At 36.2% G+C, this 26,315-nt stretch overlaps 1 long non-coding RNA gene across 1 annotated transcript in view; it reads left to right on the top strand.

Annotated features, from left to right (window-relative positions):
* LOC130681421 (uncharacterized) overlaps positions 1 to 26,315 on the top strand; it is a 229,952-nt gene that overhangs the window by 53,987 nt on the left and 149,650 nt on the right. The window contains exon 2 of the long non-coding RNA XR_008994565.1: positions 20,276 to 20,398. This is a non-coding gene — a long non-coding RNA (uncharacterized LOC130681421). The remainder of the gene's footprint in view (positions 1 to 20,275; positions 20,399 to 26,315) is intronic.

The raw sequence follows: 26,315 nt of genomic DNA, 5'->3' as shown, positions 1-26,315 counted from the left end.
TTACTCAAAGGACAAGGAGACAACCTACTGTGATGCCCATAGCCTAAGAATATTCCTTGAAACATATTCCAAATACTGTGTGTTTCCCACTCTCTCTCTTGCTGCTCTGCATGTCTGTCTCCATTTGCAGACCCTTTGCTTGTCTCTTTCCTTTAATTTTTTAACTCTTATTTTCTCTCCCTTATAACTTTTTTCTCTCTCTGACTCCATTAATAAAATTATTTCTTAGTACTGGATTTAGGGCATAAGTTTTCTGTCTTTAGGTATTAATTTCAAATGCTGACATGGTGAACACCTTAAATTTATTTCAAAGGAACCCTGAATTAGTTGCTGGATAGACTTTTTTCTGTCTATTGAACTTTGATTAAAAAAAATGCTTTCTTATCTCTTACTAATGTAATTTGAGGTTTAATTTCCAGATATTTTATCTTTTATTTTCAATTAGTTATGTCTAATAAACCCCATCATAGACACATAGGCATACATAGAAATCACAGGAAAGTGTTGGACTAAATTTTTAATTTTTCTGGGCATTTAGCCCAGCTTGATTTAACTTTTTACACATTCTCATTGTGTCCTAGATCCTCCCTGTCTTAAAATGGGTAGGTTACAGTTACTAATTAGCCAGAAAAAGAAGACAAGGAAGATGATTAGCCTATGAAAACTTTAGTTTTTTTCAAAGATTGAAATCACAGCAATAGATATATGTAATGTAAACACCTTTCTATATAGCAGAAGCCTGTTTCCCTTCCAGGAGTCCAGATTTTCTTCATTATTACAGATTGATTAACCCTGTCAAAAAATTCAATCATCTGAATACCCTACTAAATTTTTATCTCCCTTTATTTTCTGCTGATCTCTTTTCTTGAGCTGTGAATTAGTTCTAAACAGATTTACATCTAATTCACATTGTCTAGTTCTCATATGAGTGTTCCTGTAAAGTTAGAAATGTTTTAAAGGAGAAAATAGGTATCTGCAAATATCTTAGCAAAGGAAGTGTCTCCTGAAAGCTAAGAGGGTATATTTCTCGAAAAACAACCCCTCAATCCTTGCTTAGTTTTAGGCTTAAAATTCATGGGGCTTTTTATGGTGATTTAAGAAGGTGTATATACAGTGGGGAGCTGGTAAAAGTGAAAAAAAAAAAAACACCGTGATTGGCTAAGTATGCTGATTTCCATAGTATACAGTGTAAATCCTCCTACCATGCCCAATCTCAGGCCTCCAACATGAAATCACTAAACGCAGAGTTTGAAAGATGCTTAGCACACATTACATACTATTCCTACCATACAGATATAATAGACAAATAACCTCAAGAGAATTTCTAATGGTGAAATTATTGGGAAGTGAAGAGTTTTGATTATTTATTACCTTTGTTTTAAATACAATTTAACTGATTATGAATGTATATAATTTAATGTTTCATAATGGCTGTGTTTAGTAACCATTCACAAAATTCCTGAAAAATTAACAATAGACTCTGTGAGCTGATACGAGCCAGCTTCAGCACAACATTGAATCAGAGTATTCAACTATTTAAATGATTACAGATACAGAAATGAAAAATTAGAAATTGGAGTTTCTGTTTCTGCTTAAATGATTAGAGAACATTTCTAATGACTTGGGCAGAGAGAAGAAATAGATAAAGGAAACAGAAACAAAATTTTAAAGAAAGAAAAATGGAGGACATCTAGACAGATTAAGACATATTCAGGAATCTGATGGGTAACTGAGATGAGAAAATTGTAAGAGAATCTCTAGCTATTTTCTTTGAATTTTGCTCACCTCCAGTTTATGGATTTATTGATAAGCTCTTAGTAACAGTAGAGTGTATTTCTCAAATTAGGTTGTGCTAACAACAGATTTCAAAATTTGTGTGGCTTAGCACTTCAAAGATTAATTTTTAACTCATATAGGCCATGGTGGGTTGGCTATAATCTGCTCTATATTCCAGGACCTATGTAGATGCTACAGCCTGTATCTGGGTCATTGCTTGTCTCCTGGCAGAAGGAAAAGAGAGATGGCTGAACCATGGTCTTGTTTCTAGAATGACATAGGTAACATCTGCTCATATTTCATTGGCTAGAGCAATCTATAAAGCCACGCCTGTAAGAATGTATAGCCCTCCCTCAAAAAAGGAGGATAAAGGGAGGTTGCTGCAGAGAGAAACAGCAAATATTCTGAACATAATATAATCTCCCACATGGAGAAAGGCAGACGTATCTAAAAGATGACTAATTTTGTAGCAAAGAATATTGGGGTTCAACAACATTTGCAATCTCTTCTTTTTCCTGATGATACAGCCAGACATGATCTGGCCTTGCTTAAAGAGAGGAGAGGACACATGGGAGAGTTCTGGCTGAAGCCCGAGTTGTTTGACTAGAGTTGTAACTTCTGCTTACCTTTCATTGTCCAAATTAAGTTCCTGGCCACGCTTGAGTTCAGCAGAGTGAACATACATGGTCATCCTCCACGGAGGGGTGTCAAAGGGTGGGGCATCCCATGGTGGGGCAACAAATATATTTTGAACAATAATAAAGCCTACCCCATGAACAAGGGAAAAGTTGCCAAAAGATGCTGAGGCCGGGGCTGTTGGTGTTCATCTCACGATATCCATATGTGATCCTTTCTCTTTCCCCATCTGCCAACTCACTGGAAAGTGTACCAAGGACCAGCTGAAGAGTGGAGCCCCAAGATGGAATGTGCCTGATGCTTGAAGGATAATATAGAGCAGACTCCACCCCTCCATGTTGAACTAGGACACGAGTGGGAAGTAAACTCTCATATGTAAAGCCATTGAAATTTCAGGTGGTTTTGTCATATTGCCACAGCATAACCTAGTTTTTTTTTGACCAATACAGGTTACTCCAGAATATATCAGTCAATAAATATGATGTTAGACCCTAGAAAAGAGTGTTTTAAAGCATGGTGGCAGGTTGAAAAATTATCCCCCAAAAGATATATATATATATATATATATATATATATATATATATATATATACATATCCTAATTCCTGAAAGCTATGGTTATTACTTTATATTAAAACAAGTTCTTTGCAAATGTGATAAGCTTTAAGTGTGGGCTGTATTCTCTGTCTCCCATTCTCCCTCGAATTCTCCCAGTGAGCTTCCCCACCCCTCATCCCCAATCCTAACATGCACACTGATGTCACCTTTCTCGGGGTCACCAGTGCTGTTCAATCTCAATAGTCAATTTTTTAAGTTCTTCTCTTAGTTAACTTATCACAGCATTTAACAAAGATCTCCACTTCTCTTCATCTAAATCCTTCCTTCACTTGTTTTCCAGGACTTTACATGCTCTTGGTTTCCTCTAACCTTCCTAGCCCTAGTCTCTTAGGTCTGAGCTTACTTTGGGATAAGACTTGGGACCCCATCTTTTCTCTATCTACATTTTGCCCCTTGATATTCCTTTCAAGCACATGGCTTTAAATACCATCGATATGCAGACAACTTTCAAATGCAGCGGATCTTTGAACAACACGGGGGGTAGTGGAACCTACACCCTACACAATGGAAAATGTGTGTATAACTTTTGATTCCCCAAAAGTTAATTACCAATAGCCTACTGTTGACCAGAAACCTTACCAATAAGATACAGTGGATTAACATATTTTGTATGTTTTACATATCATGTAGTGGATTCTTACAATAAAATAAGCTAGAGAAAAGAAAAGTTTTCTCAAAGTGTCACAAATCTCCAAAACATTTTCCAATGTATTTGTTGAAAAATATCTGAGTATAAGTGGACTCACACAGTTCAAACTTGTGTTGTTCAAGGGTCAACTGTATTTTTTTTAAACATAATCTCTTCATTGAAGTCCAATTACCTTTGCAACATCTATACTCAAGCACTTAATAAGATTCTGAAATTTGACATTTTCAGAACTAAACTCCTGATTTTCCCCTGCACCTGGCTCCGTCCATATCTCAGTGAAGTCATGCTCAACTTCTCCTTTTTCTCCTGCATTTGATCTAACAGCAAATCCTGTGCTACTACCTTTAAAACATAGTTAGGATCTGACCACTTCTCAGTGCCTTCTCTGTTCCTGTCCTCTTCAGAGTCACCATCTCCCCTCTTCTGCATGCCTGTAGCACCCTCTGAAGTTCCTCACTGAGTCTGCCCTTGGATCACTGCAGCCTATTATGTGCACAGCAGCAACCACAGTAGTCCTTTGCAAAAGTCAAACCATGTCACTTGGAACAATCTCTTCAAGATTTCCCATTTCACTAAGTCAAAGCCGAAATTACTGTAATGTATTTGGGCCTTACATGATCTAGTCCCTGACTGCATTTCTGATCTCATCACATCCTCTCCACTTACTCACTTTGATTCTGCCCCCCCAGCCTCTTGGCTGTTACTCCAGCAGTTCACCACACACCTTCTTGGAGCTTTGCACCTGCTGTCATTGTGTCACTTTTTTTAGGCAATTACACAAATGCTACATTCTCAGTGAGACCTTCTTGAACTGCTTTTTTAAGATTGCTATCCCCACACAAGCCACCAATTGAACACTCTTTTAGTCTCTTTCCTGACAATCAAAAAAAGAGGGTTATCTGCTTTACAAAGATGACCTTCTTATTAGAGATTGCAGTTCACACTTGAAAATACCGTGCCTGGGGGACATATTCTAGCCTGGATTTTTTCTTTTCAATTTTGAACATCCTATATTTTTTTTGGCTAAAAGACAAACAGTGAAGAATGATATCATATTGTATAGACCACTTCCACAGCGTCACTTGCTCACAATCACATCAATGGCAAATAGAATCAGCAAACTGTTTTGAGTACAGGGTACTTTACCTGAAGAGGATCAGGTGAAGAGGATCAGGTAGAGCTGAGGAAGACTACACAGACGTGGCTCACTCTTGTGCAGAGCAGGATATTTGATATTGAGTGATATTTTAGCAAGATGCTAGAAAGTAGTTATTTGAGACAGAAGAGGCTTAAAGAAAACAGAGAGATAATAATCCAATGGATTCCTTATTTTATTCATTTAAGTCTGCTGTCTTCTCATACTTGCAATGATCACTAATAGATTTATATAAAAAAAGAAGATAGTGGTGTGGAGTAATCATTTGTTGATTTCCCTTTCCAACAGCCATTTTCCCTCATTCACAGCACTCACGTTTCCTTGTGGCAATGACCCTCTTGCCGGCATGGAGTCTTGGTGGCTTCATAATCAGGGTACTGTGTCCTTTCACAGGGCAAGCTGGTAGGGTGGAAGAAAGGGCTCCCTGAGAGTCCATTTAGCCAGAGACTTCTTCTCTTCAGGCTGATACAGGCAGGGCAGGCCCCTGATATGGCTCAGAGGACTCTTGGGGATGGGAAACTTCGTGCAGAGTGGTGCGAGCCAGGAGCCATGGTTGGAGATCCATTGTTCCTGTGACATTGGCCAGAAGAAGGTGAGTAGACCCTGCATCCCGAACTCCCAGAGGACGCCCTCCTCCTGTGCAGCTTTTAAGCCTAGTTCTCCAGCGACCCCTTCTTCCTGTGAGCTGCCCAATATTCCATTAAATTCCCTTTTAAAATCTTAAGTCACTCAGTGTTGGTCTCTATGGCTTGGTTGTTTAGTTGGTTTCTGTGTATCTTAGGATACAACTAGATTACAATATGAGAAGAGATCATCTCTACAGAGTACTTGGTGGCCCCAAATGCTTTGAATACAGTCACAGGTCACCCTCGGTTTGCACTGCCAAGGTCTTTCTTCCAACATTATGCAGCTGATGGTGTCCTCTCACCATGCATGATTCCTACTCTACAGCCTCCTGAGACACTTGGTGAGGGAAGTGTTCATTACTGATAGCGTAAAAGGGCAGCATGCTTTGTAGATAACATTTCCCAAGAAAGGAAAAAACTACACAGGGACATGGAGTAGCTACAGTCCTCTCTGCCTCATTTGTCCCACCAATTGAAAATGTATTATTAATCAAAATACAGAGATAACACTGGGAATATGGCTTTATTAACATAAATAAAAAATATTAGGTATTGATTAGGGGAATTCCTATAGGTGGAAGCAATGTTTTTCTTAAGCCTGTTCTTTAATCTAATATTCCTGTTCTTTCCTCTTTGCCAATCAGAATCCTGCAATTATCACAGAATGTGCTTTCAATTTTAAGTATTGATACTCAAGTAAAAACAGCTTAAACATTAAGATGGGGGCATACCTGATTAGCTTATACCTATTTATTCCTGAAATTAACTAAAACAAAAATAAAGGAATAACCTTATAAGTACAGAGACAATATAAATCATAAAATGGTAAAAAAGATACCAACTAAATTTTGAAGAGGTCTAAATAAACTATAATTGTGTTTTAAAACCAGAGAAAACCAACAAATGCAAATTAATTTCCACTAAATATCTGAATAGACTCAAGATGATAGGTACCAGATATTTCTGAAGGTGGGGAGCATGGATTAAACTGGAAAAGAATGTTGGTGAAAGTGTCTAAGGAGCAAACTCCCCAGATCATCACTAGATTAGCAAGCTTAGTTTTTTGTACACAGTGGACAGTTGACAGATATTTTTATAATTGAAATGGCACAAGGTTGTAGTAAATTTTCACTGATATTTGAGAGCCAAAGGGCTTTTTTTTTTTTTTGAGAGGGTATCTCTCATATTTATTGATCAAATAGTTGTTAACAGTTAACAACAATAAAATTCTGTACAGGGGACTCAATGCACAATCATTAATCCACCCCAAGCCTAATTTTCGTCAGTCTCTGATCTTCTGAAGCACAACAAACAAGTTCTTAAATGGTGAACAAATTCTTACATAGTGAATAAGTTCTTACATGGTGAACAGTGCAAGGGCAGTCATCACAGAAACTTTCGGTTTTGATCATGCATCATGAACTATAAACAATCAGGTCAGATATAAATATTCGTTTGATTTTTATACTTGATTTATATGTGAATCCCACATTCCTTCCTTATTATTATTATTTTTAATAAAATGCTGAAACGGTAGGTAGATGCAAGATAAAGGTAGAAAACATAGTTTAGTGCTGTAAGAAAGCAAATGTAGATGATCAGGTGTGTGCCTGTAGACTAAGTATTAATCCAAGCTAGACAAGGGCAACAAAACATCCATGGATGCAGAAGATTTCTCTCAAAACAGGGGGGGTGAGGTTCTAAGCCTCACCTCTGTTGATCCCCAATTTCTCACCTGATGGCCCCCCTGCGACTGTGCCTGTCTTAGGTTGTTCCTCCCTTGAGGAATCTTACCCGTCTCTGGCTAACCAGTCATCTTCCAGGGCCATACAGGGAAATGTAAAGTTGGTAAGTGAGAGAGAAGCAAAGGGCTCTTTTTTAAACCAAAGAGATGATAACACTTAGTTAAAAGTTAATTGGGGTTTATGGATTATGTGATATGTCTGAAATGTAATAGTGGGGCAGATTTGGAGAGTGGACTTAATTGGTAAAGCTGGGGAGATTCATTTTGCTATTGTCTTTACTTTTTCCTGTGTTTGTGTTTTTCCATATTAAAAAAAACATAAGGGCTTAAAGAAAAGGTCAGAAGTTGGCAAAGTCTACTTATTGTTTTACCTCTTCTCTGGAACTAACCTGAGTTTTGTAATTAAATGAGTGGCACATTTAAAAGAACAGCTAGTTCATTCTGTCTGGTGCTATTGTTTCCTGTGAATCAATATTTCTATTGCATCATTTGAGCTTGTGCTTAGTATGTCTCACAAGTGTTTAACACAGAGGCACTTGTGGCTACACCTGAGTGGAGGGTGCTTACTGAATGATTGGAAGAACAATTGAAATAATGTGAGTCTAGGAAGAGAAGAGAATAGAACAAAGAAACGACATCGTTCTCCAAGTGATAGAGTATCCTTATTAGAGTCCATGTGAAGATTACAAATTATCTTTGGATGTTATGTCGGTTCAATTCTGAGTTGTGAATGGGCTTTCACTTCTTAAGATGGTACTCATCATTTACACACCTGACTCTCGAGAGAGCTGAAATCTGGACTTAAAACATCAAATTAGATTTAATAAGAATCCCAAGTATTTCAGAATTGGAGTCTAAATTTTGTTTCTTTATAACATTACAGAATAAGGGATACTTAAACATAAGGGTGGGAATGAGAAAGACAGGCCTCAAGTAAGAGATACAAAAGATGGATGGAAGTCAGATGGTGAGAAAGGAAAGGAAATGACATATTTTCCTTTCAAGTCTGTGCCTAGCTCTTATTTGAGTATAGTAATTTGATTCATGCTTATACTCTGTGTCTGATTTATTACTGATTTCATCATGACTGCCCAGCTCCGCTGGCTCTTGCCCATTTGTCTCCAAGGTAGTGAAACCACCATCCACACAATGACTGTACCAGTTGACCCTGTTAGCACTTCTAACTCTCAACTTAAACGTCTCCTTTTGCTAGTTATTTTTAGATTTATTGTTGTATGGGATGTGTATGTTGTATAGCAATATGATACCTATGGATTGTTCTGCACTGTGTAAATCAATCACCATAATAGCATCTCTGGGTGAAACCAGGGGCAGAGAGGACAGGAAGAAATGGGACAGAGAATGGAATAAAGGATATAGGCAAAAAAGAGGGGCAGGAAGGGGTGAAAATATGGCTGGAAAAAGTACTTTGGAATTAGGAACAGAGAGTGATAAGGGTGACAAAAGAGCAAAGAAATGAGTTCAAGAAAGCAAAATAAAAATGAAGATTTAAATGTGAATAGAAACAAAAGCATAGTTATGAGGGAAAATTGCCCTAAGGTATAAGGAGCCTTGCAAATTCAGTTAGTGCATTGGTATATAACTTTATCTGTGTTATAAAAAAATGATAGAATATTAAATATTATTATTCACAGGGTAATATGCATGAATCTCAGTAAAGAAGTCCTTTAAGGTATCTTAAAGACACAGGCACAGAAAATCAAAGAAAAATTTGTTTGGGTTAGTAGAATTTCTTGGTTCCCAGGGGCTGGTGAAAATTGATTAGAATTAACAGTTGGAAAAAGGGATAGTGATCAAATGTTCTTGTGAAGGAGTAGAAAATGAACAGATTTTGAGGCTTTTATGAAGGTAAATAAAATGCAAATGGAGTTTTCAGATTAAAGTCTCAGATGAAAACATGCCCTTCTGAATTCTCACTATCAGTTTGTTAGACATCAGACCACGTCTTTTTCTCATTGTTTATGAGTTATGGAAAACTACTTTTGGGTACTTGGTACCTATTTGTGTATATGGTATGTTGCTAGGCATTCATTATTTTTATTACGTCTCCTATTGATTTAATAAAGGGAAAAGATCTTGACTCACCACCAATACCCTGTTGTACAGCATTACACACAGTGATGTGCTGCCAAGACCCTTTTGATGACTTATTTTACCTCTCTAGAATGACTTGATTTTAAAAAAAACTGAAATTAAGGTTAGCCTTAATTATGGAATAATATTTCTTTGTCATTTTCTTCTTGAGTCATTCAACAGTTCTAAATGTATTTGACTACCAAACTTTCATGCTTGGTATTAAGCAGAATTATAGTAATTGTTTTGGAATTTTTAATTGGATGAATAATAATTGAGGCAGTCTCTTTAGCTAATTTCCCTAAGAGTTGACTTGCTACTACATAACCATGAAAGATACTTTCTGTTTCCATTATATTTTTATATTAATAATTACACCACTTAAAGTTTAAACAGACTTCAAGAGCAGAATGTAGTCTTAATGTGAAAATAAAAAAAAAATAAGCGTTTTTCCTTGTCATTAACTTTATTTAAAATGTATGGCTTGCAGTAGCTCCAGGGGGAAGTGGTGTTCCCAGAGCAGGGCAAATAAACTGGAGGGACCAGAATCAGTCTAAAGAAAGGCTAGATCAGGAGAAACCCATTTATTGTTCACCATGAGGCCTGGCTCCATTCTCCCTCTGTTCTTGCTCCCCATCTCTCCCCGTTCCAGTGTGTCCTGGCCTCTCTACCCACCCCTTGGGGAGAAACTGCAAGTGGATCCCTGGCGACTGACGGGAGCCAGACCAATTATGCAACAGAGGGGTGGATAGAACAGCACTTCTCCACCCCCTTGCAGGAAGAAACACCTATTGATACGTACATAAAATAAGGCCAGACTGGGGATTCTGGAAATACTGCAATTTACCTCACATTTACTAATCTCTAAATGGATTATTTCCTTTAAAATTCACATTTAAAAATTGATCGAGACTGCAGATATAGAATTCAAACCTATGAATATATGACAGATACCTAAGATAAAATAGCTACGGGTGGTCCACATTGAAATGTGACTTAAATAGTCCACTGATAATTCATTGATCTAAGAATGATTACATTGATTTCTGGTTGTCTCTGCCTCTTTTCTCTCCAGTAACATAATCCCCTATAAAAAACAAGTGAGATAGAATTGAAACTATATTACAATGTTTGTGGATTTTCTTTAACCAGAGGTATGATTCTAAGTTAAATTTAAATTTAAGTGTAATTATTGCTGTACTTGAAACATCAATTGATTTTTAAAAACCAAAATTGTTCGTAAAGTTGGACTGTTTTAGTATCGAGGCCAGATTTTACTGAAAAACTGTTGTGGAATGATTGTATTAATTGAAATACAAATTACAAAAATGAGCCTTGACTTTTTCAAACTTTAGTTGTATTAAACAACTTCCTGTAAGACAAGTTTCAGCAGATCAGCATAAAATTTTCTTAATTTCATTACAGTCTGTAAATTAAAATTAATGAGTCTGACACCCACAATTAACAATGAAAAATGCAGATTGTTATAATTACTTAAGCAATAACATTGCTTTACATAGAAGACTTAAGGTGCTCCACAAATTATTTACAAGTGTTATATAAAACACAAAAATGACAATTTCAATTTATTTTGTCAATGCAAAAAACCAAAATCCTTACTAAAACCTTTCTCATTTGGGAATCTTTCGCCATGCATAATTAAGCAAATTTGATTGCAATTAAGCCTGGCTTCTACAGTAGAGTTTTAATTAATGCAAATCTGGCATCTACATCTATAAGATTAATTTTAGTGAATTAAAAGAAAACAACAAAGCACATTTGAAAGTGCCGTTGTATTGTTGAAAGGCCAGAATTTAAAAGCTGGTTATATTCAGCCTTCCATGTGTGTAGCCTTTGACTTACACGTTAAAGAGTGGATATTTTATTCAGATTTGCTGTTTTGTTTTTAAATGCCTTATTAAACAAGATCATCAGAATTACACAAAACCACTTCAGAAAAATTCAATATATATTGGCAACAATGGCTACTCATACTATATATAGGCATGTATACATATATGTATATATACGTATATGTATATATACATATATATGTATAAATGTATGTGTGTGTGTGTATATATATATATATATACTTACACATAATTCCTGCTACTTTTGCAGAATTAGAGGTGAATTTCATTCACAAATGTACATGTATTTTATTTTACATGTTTTAGAAATGTGTAGTCTTTTCATCTCAAGTGTCAAAATACTGATAAAGTGCCATTGAGTTCAGAGTCTTTTTAATACAAGTGTTTAAAGCAAAATACCAGCTAGAGAAATAACTTGTATTAGCATATACATATTTGTTGATAATACTATTTGATATAATTTTCTTTAATTTACAATTGAAATTTCCTCACTCCTCATGTTCTATTTGACTGAAATACAGATGTTCTTAAACACATATTAAAATAATTTTGTATCCTCAATAACTACATGACATGATTTGGAAACAAAGATTTTGGTCTTTTTTAGTTACTGATTATTGGGAAAAAAATCACTTGTCTGGAGAAGACATTTCTATTAGCAGTAGGATTTCTTGATTTCTGAAGTTTCATGCTCTTTTTTACATAATAAATTGATGAGGTGGCTGTAAACATGGAAGTGTTGCTACTCCATGTTGGCCGAGATCCTAGCACCGGGGATGGCCGGTAAAGTGGGACAGCGCAGCACTGGCAAGGATGCTGGTGGGCCGCCGGTTCTATGAGCCTCGGCTAAGGGCCACTTCAAAGGCATGGAAGTGTTGAAATTGGAAAGTAGAGAGGCTACTAAGTTTGGAGAATGTTGGAGTAGAGCGGCATTTTCCCTGTTTTCCTACCTCCAACATGGGAAAATGGAGGGCCTCTTCTTCCTTATCCCCAGGCTGTGGGAGGAAGGGCTTTTAGATGATTTGAGGAGATTGATGATGACCCTGGTATGTCTGACCCTGCTGAGGACTCAAAGGTAAGAAGCTGTAACAGCAACCTAGGGCAGCTGAGCAGAGAAAGCAAATGGGCCGTCCCGAAGACTAACCACATTCAGCATTTAGCAGAAGACATTGTCCTTGCCAAGAGAGCCACTAGGAAGCTCCAACACATGGGAAACATACAGAGGTGCCTATGAGGAAGAGAGTCTGGTCTGCCCAGTTACAAAGTTCAGAGAGGGTTGACTTTCAATTTCACAGGAATCCGTGGTCCATTTGCCAAGGCACCAGTCATGTAAAGACTTTGCTCCTATTTATTAGCTGCTGTGCCTCTCCCCCAAAACCTTATATAATCCAGAAGTATCTTGAGGACAAAGGATGGCAAAGGATGCAAGTAGAAACTTAGTAAACAGAAAAGAAGGCAGCTCTCTGTCTGCTGCAGCAGGCTCAGCCAGAGGGAGAAGCTTTAACATGAAGTGAGATTTGGGAGTCTTAACCATTATACACTACGCACTAAGATGAGACCAGTTTTCTGACTAAAAGTGAGGTTAGGACTTTTTTTTCTGAAGGCACAGAAAAGTCATAGGACCAAGGCACAGGGAACATCTATTACCACTGAGAGGCTTTGAACAGACACCCTATCAATTCTGCCAGCCAGTTCTATGAACAAGGTAATTTTGATAGGTCAGGGCAAGTCAAGAATATGTGAATTTTAATAGTAACTAGTTATTGAGCACTTATGTGTCATTCTGATTTCAGTGTGCAATGGTGTCAAAATCATACTATCTTTTTAATGGATTTCTGTGGATTTGTTCCTAACAAAAGGCTTTAGATATAAATAATTCTTGACTCACAGAAAGTCACAAAATATATTTCAGATAAGTCCTATATATACAATTAATTGTATTTCTCCCAATAACATCTTACATAATGATAGATGATATCAAAGCTAGGAAGTTGACATTGGTACAATCCACAACCATATTCAGGGTTTACCAGTCAAAATTATAGTATCTTTAATACTTTTCCTACTGTGCTGTAATGCATATACCACCCATTTACTTAGGCAATTTTTAATTTATGGAATATGTATATATTATGCCTTATATGAACTAGAGTATTACAATATTTAAGGCATTCACAGTCTAAAATGAGAGACAGATTCATAATAAAGAAGTACCATGTTTCATCTAAGATGCCATCAGTTGTAAGATGAACCACTATTTTGCATGACATTAAGAAATAAATTATGCCAAATAATAACATTTTTGCCATTATGAGACACATTCTGTTTTCAGAGATGTTAAAATGTAAATAAATCTCATTTTGAAATTGACAATATACAATATAATAAGTACTATAAGAAAACTGTGTACATAATTAATGGAGCAATTTATTTTCTGGGATAGAGGACTGAAATGCTGAGGAATGGCTAAGAGAAAGGCACAGAGAAAATATGGCACAAGAGTAAGAATTTGAAAGATAATAGGTGTTTGCCAGATGGACAAAGGCATAAACATAGATTATGGCACTTTCTTGCTTAAATGCTCCCCAGTGAGGCCCATAATGAAGTCCATCCTTTTTAGAGTAGCATGCATAGGTGTTCACCAACTGGTTCCAACCTTTTTTCTAGCCCCATGCCCAACTTTCTGTCTGTCCCTCCAGGCACACTCCCCATTAACCACTGCACCTAACTGAAGAAGACCCTGCCCACTTTCATGGGCCCACTCTCCTTGGGCTATTCTGCTGCCTGGAGTGTCCTATGTTAAAACATCTGTCCCAGAAAGGAAGAAAAATAATAAAGAATTAGTTATTGATTTTTTGAGAATTAAAAAAAAGTAAGACCTCAGATTTAAAGGGGTCATAAAATATTAAACAGGAGAAACAAGTAGAAAAATTATAATAAAATTTATGTACAAGATAGAAAGAGATAATTTAAAAGTTTCCAGAAAAGTTTATCAACTACAAGAAGAGGCATCAAATTTTCAACAAACTTCTCAACAACTGTATTTGCTGATTTTATTTCCAAACTGCTGTAAAAAAATATTGAACTTATAATTTTATATCTAGCAAAACTATCATTTTGATGATCTTTAAATGCCTTTGAACAGTTCATTTAAAAACCTTTAAATAAATGAAAGACTGTTTAAAAACCCTTGATGAAAATACTTAATTAAAAAGAGAAATAAATAGAACAACTATTGAATACTATAAAGAGGAGAATATAAGGAGAAAAGCAGCAAAAGAGAGAAAAAGGTCTATTTTATATTGACAAAAAGTAAAAAGTAAATCAATAATGTAAATCCATCACTGGTCTACATACACCTCAATATTGTCATAGAAAATATGGCTGACAGAGTAATGCAGAGAAAAAACAAAATGAAAATTGCAAATCAAAACTTTAATATGTCTTTTTTAGAAATTGACAGTTCAAACAGACAAAATCATCAATATTTGAATAAGGTGATGTACAAGTTGAAAGAAAATATATACGTATACCCTATACATATATATTATACAAACACACTCCGTTCACACACACACACAGACACACACACACACACACACACAAACACAACCAGTCTTTGCTTTGCCTGGTATGAGAATATGAAAATGATCATGCAAAGAGAAATCATACATAGTGCGCTTAATAATCAATTACGATTGTTCCATACCTTTGAGAATTGTTCTCAGAACATTACAAACTCTCTTACTGTCAGATATATAAATGTATAGGAAATAAAAAAACTAGTAAAACCAATATTGACTTAGTACACAGTAATTTAAAACATTAGAAAATTAGAAATTAGTGTTTGGGAAAAAAAAAACCTCATGAAGAGTAATTCGAGTAATGAACGCTTGCTTCTTCTCATTTTGTAACTTATGAAGGAAGTATCGTTTTTGTGCTTTAGACAACTGCCATACTCTGTATCACATTTGAATCAGCTTTCAATAGTTTATCTTGTGCGTTTTCAGTGCTGTAAAATAATCTGAGTTCCTTAAGTGTGAAGTTTTGTTGGCATCACTTCATCTGGGACATGTCCATCCTTTTTGTCATACTTTCCTCATTTATGCCCGTAAGTTCACCTTCACTAAGTTTCCTGGCATCATATCTAGTGTCTGAACAGTGGCAGGGTCAACATTCCCATGGCCAGCTATTTCTTTTACAATTCCATTTACATTCAATTTGAATTTCACTTCTAGCATGGTCTCTTTTCATGTCTTCACTGCACTTTTATCTTTCTTGCCCAGTTTGCTCTTTTGATTCTCCATTTTTATAAACTATTACTTGGACTCATCATCCGGAGAGAAGAAGACAAAACTGCACACCTCGCTGTCTGTGGGTGAACAGAGGAAGAGATGCCCAGTGACCAATCAAAGGCGCGCTTTGAAAGGAGTGACCTGACCAGCCACTGATCTGAGTATCTGTTATTTACATTGTGATGTACGGACTGCAAAGCTACAATGAAGTTGGGACTTTATGCAATTACTCATAATTAAAAAGCCACGGTGATTGAAATTTGAACTGTGTATGAGGGGCTGGTGTTACTGAACTAAACCATGGTAACAGGAAAGGGACTGCCGTTCTCCCTCCCTCCCTCCCTGCTCTTCTCTCTTTCCCTCTCTCTCCCCTCCTTTCCTTCCTCAGAGTGTGTGTGTGTGTGTGTGTGTGTGTGTGTGTGTGTGTGTGTGTGTTACGCATGTATGGGAATGAAACCTTGGATCTAACAGGCAAGGAACACTTTGTTTAAAAAAAAAAAAGGAAACTTTAATAAATTTAAAGAATACATAACAAAATGAAGAGCTAAGAACAAATACATAACTTTTAAAATTCTCACACTTGTGAGTAGTTTTTAAGAGCCAATTACTAAATAATTCTCCGGTTATAAAAGTACTCATCAAAGAAACAGCAAATACTTGGAATTAAATACAATCAAAGTGCAACATGTTAAATTTGTGGGACCTAGCAAAGGTATAAAAGGGGATATAACATGTATAACAGGTATAAAGTTATAGCTTTAAATACATTCAGACATTCATTCAAAAAGCAAAAGAGACAGAAGACAACTGCATCAAACATTTGCCATAAGAATCAAGATGAATGAAACACAAAGAGCGAAAATAATAATAATAATAATAATAAAAAGAACAAGTAAAGAATGTTTTCAAACTGAAAAATTTGTTCTTCAAAAAAGTTTAATGAGACAGGAAAGATTTGAGAAGGCAATTAAGGAAAAATGAAAAAAAACCTTAATGCTTGAATAAACAGAACAGAGTAAATAGTTATAATTTGTAACAGCCATAACATAAAGATAAGAGTACTATTAACAGCTATATTCTATTAAATATGAAAATATGAATGAAGTAAATATTTTAAAAATATATGAAATGGCATAATTTTGATGAATAGAAAACTGAATTGGTAATCAAACCTTCAAACCCTCCAACACACATCAAAACTCAAGATCCACAAGGTTTCGTGATTCACAAACCTTTATCCAAAATTTTGAAGCACACTTAATAAATCTCATTGATATAGACTATTTGTGAAAATAGAAAAAAAGGGAATAATATTCTAATTATTTTATGGGGGTACACTAAACTTGATAATAAAACAAAATAAAAACAGCATGAAAAGAAAATTATCGCCCATTTACTTTGTGAAATTATAAAGAAAATATTTAATCATGATCAAATAGGGGGATACCAAAAACACAAAAAGAAGGAAAACCATTAAGTTCAACTATTCTTTTTACACTACCAAAAAAAAAAAAAAACAAGAACCCAAACTAAATCAAATGTCATTCTTAACAGTCAAATTTTAGATTCAGCTTCTCGAAGTTGGGACGAAGACAAAGACCATTACTTCCGTTCAACAGGCCACTGAAAATCCTGGCCAACAGAAACAAGACAGAAGATGGAGGGTGGTGATGAGACTTGGAATAGGAGGGGTAAAACCATCATCATTCACAGATGAGGTTACCACTATATAAAAGACAGCCACAGAACAAGATTTGAGAGTTAATTCCAAACTTCAGTAAGTTAATGGATAAAAGACAAATTTAATAAAAACCCTCAACTTTCTCTTATGCCAATCTAAGTTAACTAAAAAATAATACAAATGAGATGCTAATTACACAGGCAACAAAAATTGTTTTATTGAGGCATTAAACTAACAAGGAATTCATAAGGCTCTAGTAGGTGAACAAATATATTTATCGTAGCTGAATTGCTAGCAGCAGGATGTTGAAAGCTACTTAGGTGACACTGGGCGGGTAACTACGTAAAATGTGGATTCATGAAATACTATGCAGCAATCTGAGACAGTGAGCTAGATGTATACACAGAAGCAGAAGGAGAATGTAGGTTTTATACACATAGTGTTAAATAAAATCTATATGAATAAGTTATATAGTATAATATCATTTGTATAAGGTATGAATGGTACAGAGATAGAGAAACCTAGTATTTCTTTTCAAGACTATGTATATGGGAACAGCGTTAAGTACCTGTGATTTTGGGTGTTGGATAAGGAAGGAAGGAGAGTGGGGATGGAGCATGAAGGGAGAAAACAAAAATTAAATAAAATAACGGAGGAATCTTATAAGGTCTTGGTGGGACATGGCCTGAGGAGGATAATTAAATCAACACCAAACATGAGACCCAATTAATGGAAAAATGGAAAGGAAGTCTGAAGTTAAATCTCTATGATTAACTCCTTTTAAATTAGTCTTATGTAGTTCTATACCTACATAGCTCATATTTTGTAGATTTGAGAAAATTTTAGCCTGAAAACTAGTAGTTTTATGCTCCTAGTATATCTAATTACTTTCTTAGACCAACAGTCCTAATATAATAATGGATATTTATTAGTTTTAATGAAAGACATTGCTCTCAATAATTTGCACATACTATTCCATTTTACTCTAAACCAGTCTGAAAAAGTAAATTCTCTTATTATCTTTATTTTACAAGTAAGGTAACTAAGGCACAAAAGAGATGTTAAGTAGCTTGTCCAAGATTAGATAATAAAAGATGAAGACAATAGCAGAATTAGTAGAACCTATGGCTCTCTAAATTCAAAGGTGCTGCAATTAACCAGGGCAGGAGACTGGCACCTGGCTGCCAATCTATTCAGATTTCATGTTAAATAAATAGTTCAATAACATGAGGACTAAGCAGACTATATTAGGGTCTTCAAAAAAGTTAAAGTATGATCATTCTATCTTTAAGGGATGAACTCTTTTCTGGTTTGCAGATCACTTTCCTATCAGTTTAATTATTTCTCCAACAACTCTCTCTCAACAAATTGTAGGATTAAGTTCCTTCGTTACTTAAGTAACAGGAAAATTTTAGGCATAATTATTCCACTTAATGATTCCTTTTACTACTTGTTCTCTGCTTCATTTCTTTGAGACAACATTGAAAATCAAATTAAAGCTGTTTGCTATATGCATCCTTCTGTCATTATTTGAACATATTGATGAGTATTTCCTAAGTGAAGAGATAAGGCTAATTTCTCATGGAACGATGAAATATTGAGAAAGAGAAATTATGGCATGATTTTGTTGAACTGGATGTAATAGAATATTTGACTAATTTTTTAAAGCATCCTTCCCTTTCACAAAGTTGAAAGCAAAGGGAAATTAGGTGAACTTTTTAAAGGGTAGAATGCAACAGAAGGAAGTAAGAAGAGGTAAATAAATAAATAAACACTAAACTCAAGGGAGCTATGGAACAACAATAACAACAATAGCACAATAGTGATGATGACAGTGGCTGACTCTACATGATACTATGTGAAGAATGTAACATAAATTACCTTCTCCATATCAGAACACCTTGATGGCCCAGTGAGGAATGTGGAGCTTTTGAACAAGGAATTCACTTGGACTTCACTGCTAGTGGGAAAGGGAGATAGGTAATCATGTCACTTTGCTGGAGTCTGGGAAGCATGGGATTAGGGCAGACACCGGAGTAGCAGAGGAAATGACACGAGTGCGCTTGAAAGGATGAACCTTCACCAAATCCCCCTGGGCTGGGGGCTAAAGGTCCCTGCCTTGTTTCCACCCGGTGCCCTGTTTTCTTCACCACACCCTCAGCGAAACAGCAAGTACTTAGAAACTGGTGTCTGACAAAAAGATGGAAGTCCTAACATGGAGTTACGGCAAAAGAATTATTTTGTTGAGTTATAATTTAAAAGGTATTGACAAGATTTATGTTGGAAGAAAACTGAAAAGCAGAGTGATCTTAGGTTTCCTCCGATCGTCACTGTGCACAGAAAGATAAAACTTTATTTGGAGTGGGAGATGAAAATCTACTCTCTACATCCTGAGAAAGAAAGATGTAAATCACTGTCTTGGGCATTTAGAGAAAGTGAGGCAAGAGCTATTAGTCTGAGAGATAAGAATTTGTAGCCTACCTGCCTGGAAGTGACACCATGATTTGAAAACAAGAACACATGAAAATATTACCAGTTTCTTAAGTCAAAAATGGTCCAGAAGGCAGGATGTGTGAATTGAGAATGTGGGACATTGGGGGCCTTCAGGGGAAAGGGCAAATTGCTTTTGATGCAGCCTGTTTCTATCTCTAGGGGAAATCCTAGCACATATTTGATTTTTAGCTGCAATGTGTTACTACATATTTATGCCCTTGAATATGTATTTATTACAGTTTTATGCAGCCCATTTCCATGACGTGAATTGTTTGTCTCTCTTAAGGGATATCTATGCTTTTTCCCAAGATCATATCAAATGAGAAAAATATGGAAAATAAGTCCATTTGAAGCAGAGGCAATCCTGTTCTCCTGCAAATCAAACCCAAACAATTAAACATGACTAGAAAAAAATGAGGAAGTTTGTGCCTTTGATTTGTGATTAATTTCTTTACAATTTTTTTTGGCTCATTTCTCGTCATGGTTAAAAAGACACTTTTTTACAAGTGTCTCCTTTACATGCTGAAATAAATCCAAGCTTGAAAATACTTTATACATACATGAATGCAAATATTGGTAATTTTGAACACTGCCTGGAGACTCTGACAGAGCATTAATAAGGTTTACATTACAGGTGGCTTCTCCCAGCTCCCAGTAATGGATCAGCCTTCACCCCCATCTCATCATTTCTGCTTCCACCCCTATTGTTGCAAGACTGAAATGAAAGAGGATTGTTTGGAGCCCTCCTAGAAGAAAGGTAAGCTTGAAATCTGGGGGAGGTATTGTATCCTGTCCAGAGTCCACTGTCCCTCAGATTGACAGTGAGGTCCCCCTGACAGAGTCAATGTGATGGCTATAGTAATGGAAAAATGATGCAGTTATTACAGTTTAGTGACTTCTTCATTTTCATAGCTGGTGCTTCCAACAACCACTATCAGCCATTCTGTATGATTGCCTGGCCCCTGTTCTTTAGCTGAAAGCAGCCAGAACCAAGTTTAGGTCAACTCTTTCAAAGCCAAAGGGTTCAGATACCTGTGTTTGTACATCTGAGAGCAAACAGCAACTGCAGTAAGGAGGATTTCAGATATTTGCTTCTAGAGGCAGCAAGAGAGAGGCCCATTTCATTCCTAATAATTTGGGCCAGTGATCCGTTCAATTGCTATAATCCTTTTTGTCCTTCAAGTTTTTTTCTTTGTGATCTGGTAGGTAGGGAAACCAGCAGTGCTCTGTGGTACCTGCACAAATACTAGTATAAGCAGAGGGAACATGAAAGGCACCAGATGGAGAGCCTCACACCATGCAGGATGTGTTTCAGAGTCTCAGGACCCATAATTTCAGAAGCCAGCTGTGACTCTGGGTGGTAGAGCGGCCAGCTCACGCAGAGCTGGTTCTCCAACACAGAAAGCAGCCTTGCTCCGCACTGCTTTCTGAGCTCCAAGCAGTGATGGCCTCCCTTAGCCTCAGCAGGAGCCTAGTGACCAGCCTCTCCCCTCGATACTTCAGCTTTGATGTGGATTTCCAGGTGTGGCCATACAGCTAACACCACTACAGACCACCAATCTCTAGGGAAAGAAAGTGAGTCTGGGATTTTCCAGTCCTGGCAATTTCCCCTTGGGAGCCATTGGCCTGTGCCACAGGGGCAGTTGCATGATTGACTCTTCATGGTAGTTTAGAGCCCTGACTTTTCCCATGTTTATATTTCTGCTCTGCAGCTACTATCTGTCTCATTTTCTACACTGAGAAAAGATTCCATCTGCCCATCTCAAATTGGTTACTTTTTTTATAGTAACTAGATGAATAGTTATTAGACTGTAAATATAACCATAGTCCAGGGGCATTTCAAGCCCTAGGGGCTTTCACAGAGGGGTTTGGGATTAGAGCATTGGTTGACTTTGAAGTCCAAAGACCAGTTATTCAGCCCCAAGATAAGAACCCAAACCAGGACGGACTTGACTCTGCCCTCATCCAGAGCCCTCTGACCCTTGGTTGGATTACAGGATGTAGGACCTCAAGGTGTCCAGGCTTTAAAACTCTTGGTGTGTGTTGGAAACAAGATGAGGATGCCCACTCTCACCACTTTTATTCAACATAGTACTGGAAGTCCCAGCCAAGGCAGTCACACAACACAAAGATAAAAGGTACTGGAAAATAAGAAATTAAACTGTCACCAAGTGCAGATGACATTATATCATACATAGAAAACCCTAAAGACTCCACCAAAAAACTATTAGAACTAATAACTGAATTCAGCGAAGTTGCAGGATACAAAATTGATACACAGAAATCTGTCACATTCCTATATACAACAAATTAGCAGAAAGAGGAATCAGGAAAACAACTCCATTTACAATTGCATCAAAAAGAATAAAACACCTAGGAATAAATCTATCCAAGGAGGTGAAAGACCTGTGCTCTGAAAACTGTAAGACACTCATGAGAGAAATTAAAGAAGACACCGGTAAATGGAAATTGATCCTTTGCTTATGGATAGGAAGAATTAATGTTGTCAACATGGCCATCCTGCCTAAAGCAGTCTACAGATTCAATGCAATCCCTATTAAAATACCAACAGCATTCTTCAACAAACTAGAACAAATAGTTCTAAAATTCATATGGAGCCACAAAAGACCCTGAGTAGCCAAAGCAATCCTGAGAAAGAAGAACAAAGCTGGGAGGATTATGACTCCAAGCTCTACTCCAAAGCCATAGTAATCAAAACAATTTGGTACTGGCCCAAGAACAGACCCATAGATCAATGGAACAGAATAGAGAGCCCAGATATAAACCCACACATATGCAGTCAATTGATATATGATAAAGGAGCCATGGATATACAATGGGGAAAAGACAGACTATTCAACAAGTGGTCTTGGGAAAACTGGACAACTACATGTAAGAGAATGAAACTGGATTATTGTCTAACTCCATACACAAAGTAAACTAAAAATGGATCAAAGACCTGAATGTAAGTCATGAAACCATAAAACTCTTAGAAGAAAACATAGGCAAAAATCTCTTGAATATAAACATGAGCAATTTTTTCCTGGGCACATCTCCTTGGACAAGGGAAACAAAATAAAAAATGAACAAGTGGGACTACATCAAACTAAAAAGGTTCTGTATAGCAAAGGACACCATCAACAGAACAAAAAGACACCCTACAGTTAGGGAGTATATATTCATAAATGACTCATTTGATAAGGGGTTAACATATAAAATATATAAAGAAATCATATGCCCCCACAACCAAATAACCTGATTAAGAAATGTGTGGAGGACCTGAACTGATATTTCTCCAGAGAGGAAAAACAAATGGCCAACAGACACATGAAAGATGCTTCACATCCCTAATCATCAGGGAAATGCAAATTAAAACCACAATGAGATACCAACTACACCAGTTAGGATGTCCACTATCCAAAAGGCAAGAAGTAACAAATGCTGGAGAGCATGTGGAGAAATGGGAACCCTCCTACACCGTTGGTGGGAATGTAAATTGGAGCAACGATTGTAGAAAGCAATATGGAAGTTCCTCGAAAAACTAAAAATAGAAGTACCATTTGACCCAGGAATTCCACTCCTAGGAATTTACCTGAAGAAAACAAAATCCCTGATTCAAAAAGACATATGCACCCCCATGTTTAATGTTGCACTATTTGCAATAGCCAAGATATGGAAGCAACCTAAGTGTCCATCTGTAGATGAGTGAATAAAGAAGAAATGGCACATATACGCAATGAAATATTATGCAGCCATAAAAAGAAAAAGAAATCCTGCCATTTACAACAACATGGATGGATCTAGAGGGTATTATGCTCAGTGAAATGAACCAGCAGGAGAAAGACAAATGCCACATTATTTCACTTATTTAAACAAATAAAGATAAAACAAAGTAATACAGAAAGAATGAAATAGCAGGAGACTCATGGACACCCAGAAGGGATTAGTAATTACTCAGGGGGAGTGGTTGGGGTGGGTGGTAGGGGGAAAGAGAAAGGGGCACCATATTTCACAGTCACAATATAAGTTGATCACAGAGATGATAGAACAGCACAGAGAATATAGTTAATGATTCTGTAGCATTTTACTATGTTGATAGACAGTGACCGCACTAGAGGGAGTGAGGATTTAATACTATGGGTAACCGTTGAACCACTGTGTTGTATAGTTGAAACCAACATAAGACTGTATATCAAAGATACTTAAATAAAAAAAAAACTTTTGGTATGTCACAATGCTCATTGATGCTCTGATGATTTATGGAGTTCTTCACGCAGAATTGCCGCTGCCTGCCTTACGCACTCCAGGGCTGTCTCTCTTTCAGGGTGTCTGAACTCTCCTATTCCTAACAATTCCCTCTTTCAGATTCTCACACACTCTTGTTGCCCTTGTGCCCTTAGCTCCAGTCCATGTGCAGCTAGCCCAGAGGATCTGGTGATGCTAGTGAGCATTCCATCTACAGAGACCACACACCCAAACGTTCCCATTTTGTCACACAAAAGTGCTGCCATGGTCCATGGACCTCATGTTAAGAAACACTGTGATAGAGAACTGGAAATTGCATGTACAAGCTATCAAGAACTGTGAAGGATCTGAGATATTACCTGACTTGCAAGCTAACAAATTGTCTTGTCATGGTTTCATGGATGCTCACAGAACACTCAAAAATACAAAACACAAAAAACAAACAAACAAAAAGTCCACACTAGCCAGAGACAAAGGACACTATTACTCACAGGAAGTAGAATAAGCATCTGCATATTTGCCCTGGTTACTGAGCCCCAGTTCCCGGAGCGTGGCCTGAAGAGGGTCAGAGGGCACATGACAGAGGCACGCGTCATGGATGATATTACAGCAGAGGAACCATGGGTACGGGGAGTCTGAATCTTTTTAATGAAGAGTAAACCTGCCTGTCCTTTGCTTGAACAAAATGTGATCTTTACTTTCTAAGGGGGTAATCAAACCTGGGCTTTGCTCTGGAGGGAGATACCAAGATACTGAGCAATTCTTCTAAGTCTGTTCACCCTGAAAAAGGGCTTGAGACAAAGGGCAGTTATGGTCTTGCTCACAAGATATGAATCAATGTGTAAGATCCCTGGAAAACTGTCTATCAGCAAGACCTAAATATCACTTTTAAAATACTGGAACAAAGAAAACCCGTGTCAGTGAGAAAAATGTGGAAAGAACGAAACCAATTTCTAAAGAACAAAATAACATAAGGAGTCGGAAGTAGTTAAAAACATGAAAGGGCACAAGGTTGAGTTATGTGGGATACGTCTTGAGATCTAAAGTACAGAATAGTGACTACATACAGCTAGTAGTACTATTTTAAGATACTGGAAATTTTCAGAGAGTAGATTTCAAGTATTCTTACCATACACACACAGAAATGCTAACCATGTGAAGAGATGGATCTGTTAATTAGCATGACTGTAGTAATCATGTTGTATGTGCTGTATTTATACAATTTTACTTACAATTTAAAAACTATATATAAAAATAAAAAACATGATAAATGTGAAAAGATAAAATTTCATTGTTATCAAACAGCAAACAGTAGTATAACAAACTTTGTAGAAGTAAAACAAAATATAAATACATGATAATTTCAAGAGATACTTCTAAAATATAATGATGCAGAGTATTTGAAAACAATTGCAAAAAAGATGTGGTAGGAAAATAGAAAATGAAGAAAGCAGGTACAAAAATGGAATACCAGAAAAAATGCAAATGAAAATCATGTTTTGTATTGATAATATTTAAAAATCTACTAAGAATATGTAAATTAAATATGTATGTTAAAAGATAGCAAGCAACCTTTAACCTAACATAGCTATGAAACATAAAAAGTCAAAATTTATTGAAACCCAAGAGGATTTCATAATTCAAAATCATTGTGAGAGAATTTAGCACACATCTCATAATTTGTAGGTCAAGGAAAAGAAAGGAAATTATATAAAACATTTGAATAATTTAATTTACACATGGAAATTAATGGATTTATCAAAAATAGATAATAGGCATACTTTAAAACATGATGTAACAAAAACTGTCCACATATACTATTCACAAAGACAATCAAAATTAATTCTGCAGTTCTGAACCATAAAATTCTCATTCTGTAACCACATTGTAATAAAAAAAAGTATATTAATAATACAGTAATAAAACGTCCCCATCCGATCACTTAAATATTTGAAAATAATCTTCTTAAAATCTCTTGACATCAAGAAGAAATCAAAGTATCAATTATACAAAAAAGGAATGACCTTTATGAAAATCCATGGGATGCAGCCAAACCAGTACTCAGGAGGGAATTTGTAATCTTAAAATGCATTTCCTAGATAAAAATAGACTGAAAATTTATGACTGAGACTTTCAGTTCAATAAATAAGAAAAAATAAAAACAAGAAAGAAACATAAAAGGAAACATGTATTATAGGTAAAAGCCAAAAATTTTATGAGATAAGAAAACATAAACATAGACTTGACCAACAAAATGAAAAAGTTGTTCTGCAAAAATAAGTTAGACTAACCTTTGCAAAGACTTTCTGGAAAAAATAACATTATTTAAAAAAGACAACATCATACTTATAACTATATTCTAATATCTCTGAAAATCCAGATGAAATGAAAGATTTCCTAGAAATATATAAAGAAGAATTAAACAATAT

Source organism: Manis pentadactyla, chromosome 17 (genome assembly GCF_030020395.1).
Source record: "Manis pentadactyla isolate mManPen7 chromosome 17, mManPen7.hap1, whole genome shotgun sequence".
Taxonomy (NCBI): domain Eukaryota; kingdom Metazoa; phylum Chordata; class Mammalia; order Pholidota; family Manidae; genus Manis; species Manis pentadactyla.
Note: the sequence above shows the minus strand (reverse complement) of the source record. Positions and strands in the feature narration are given on the sequence as shown.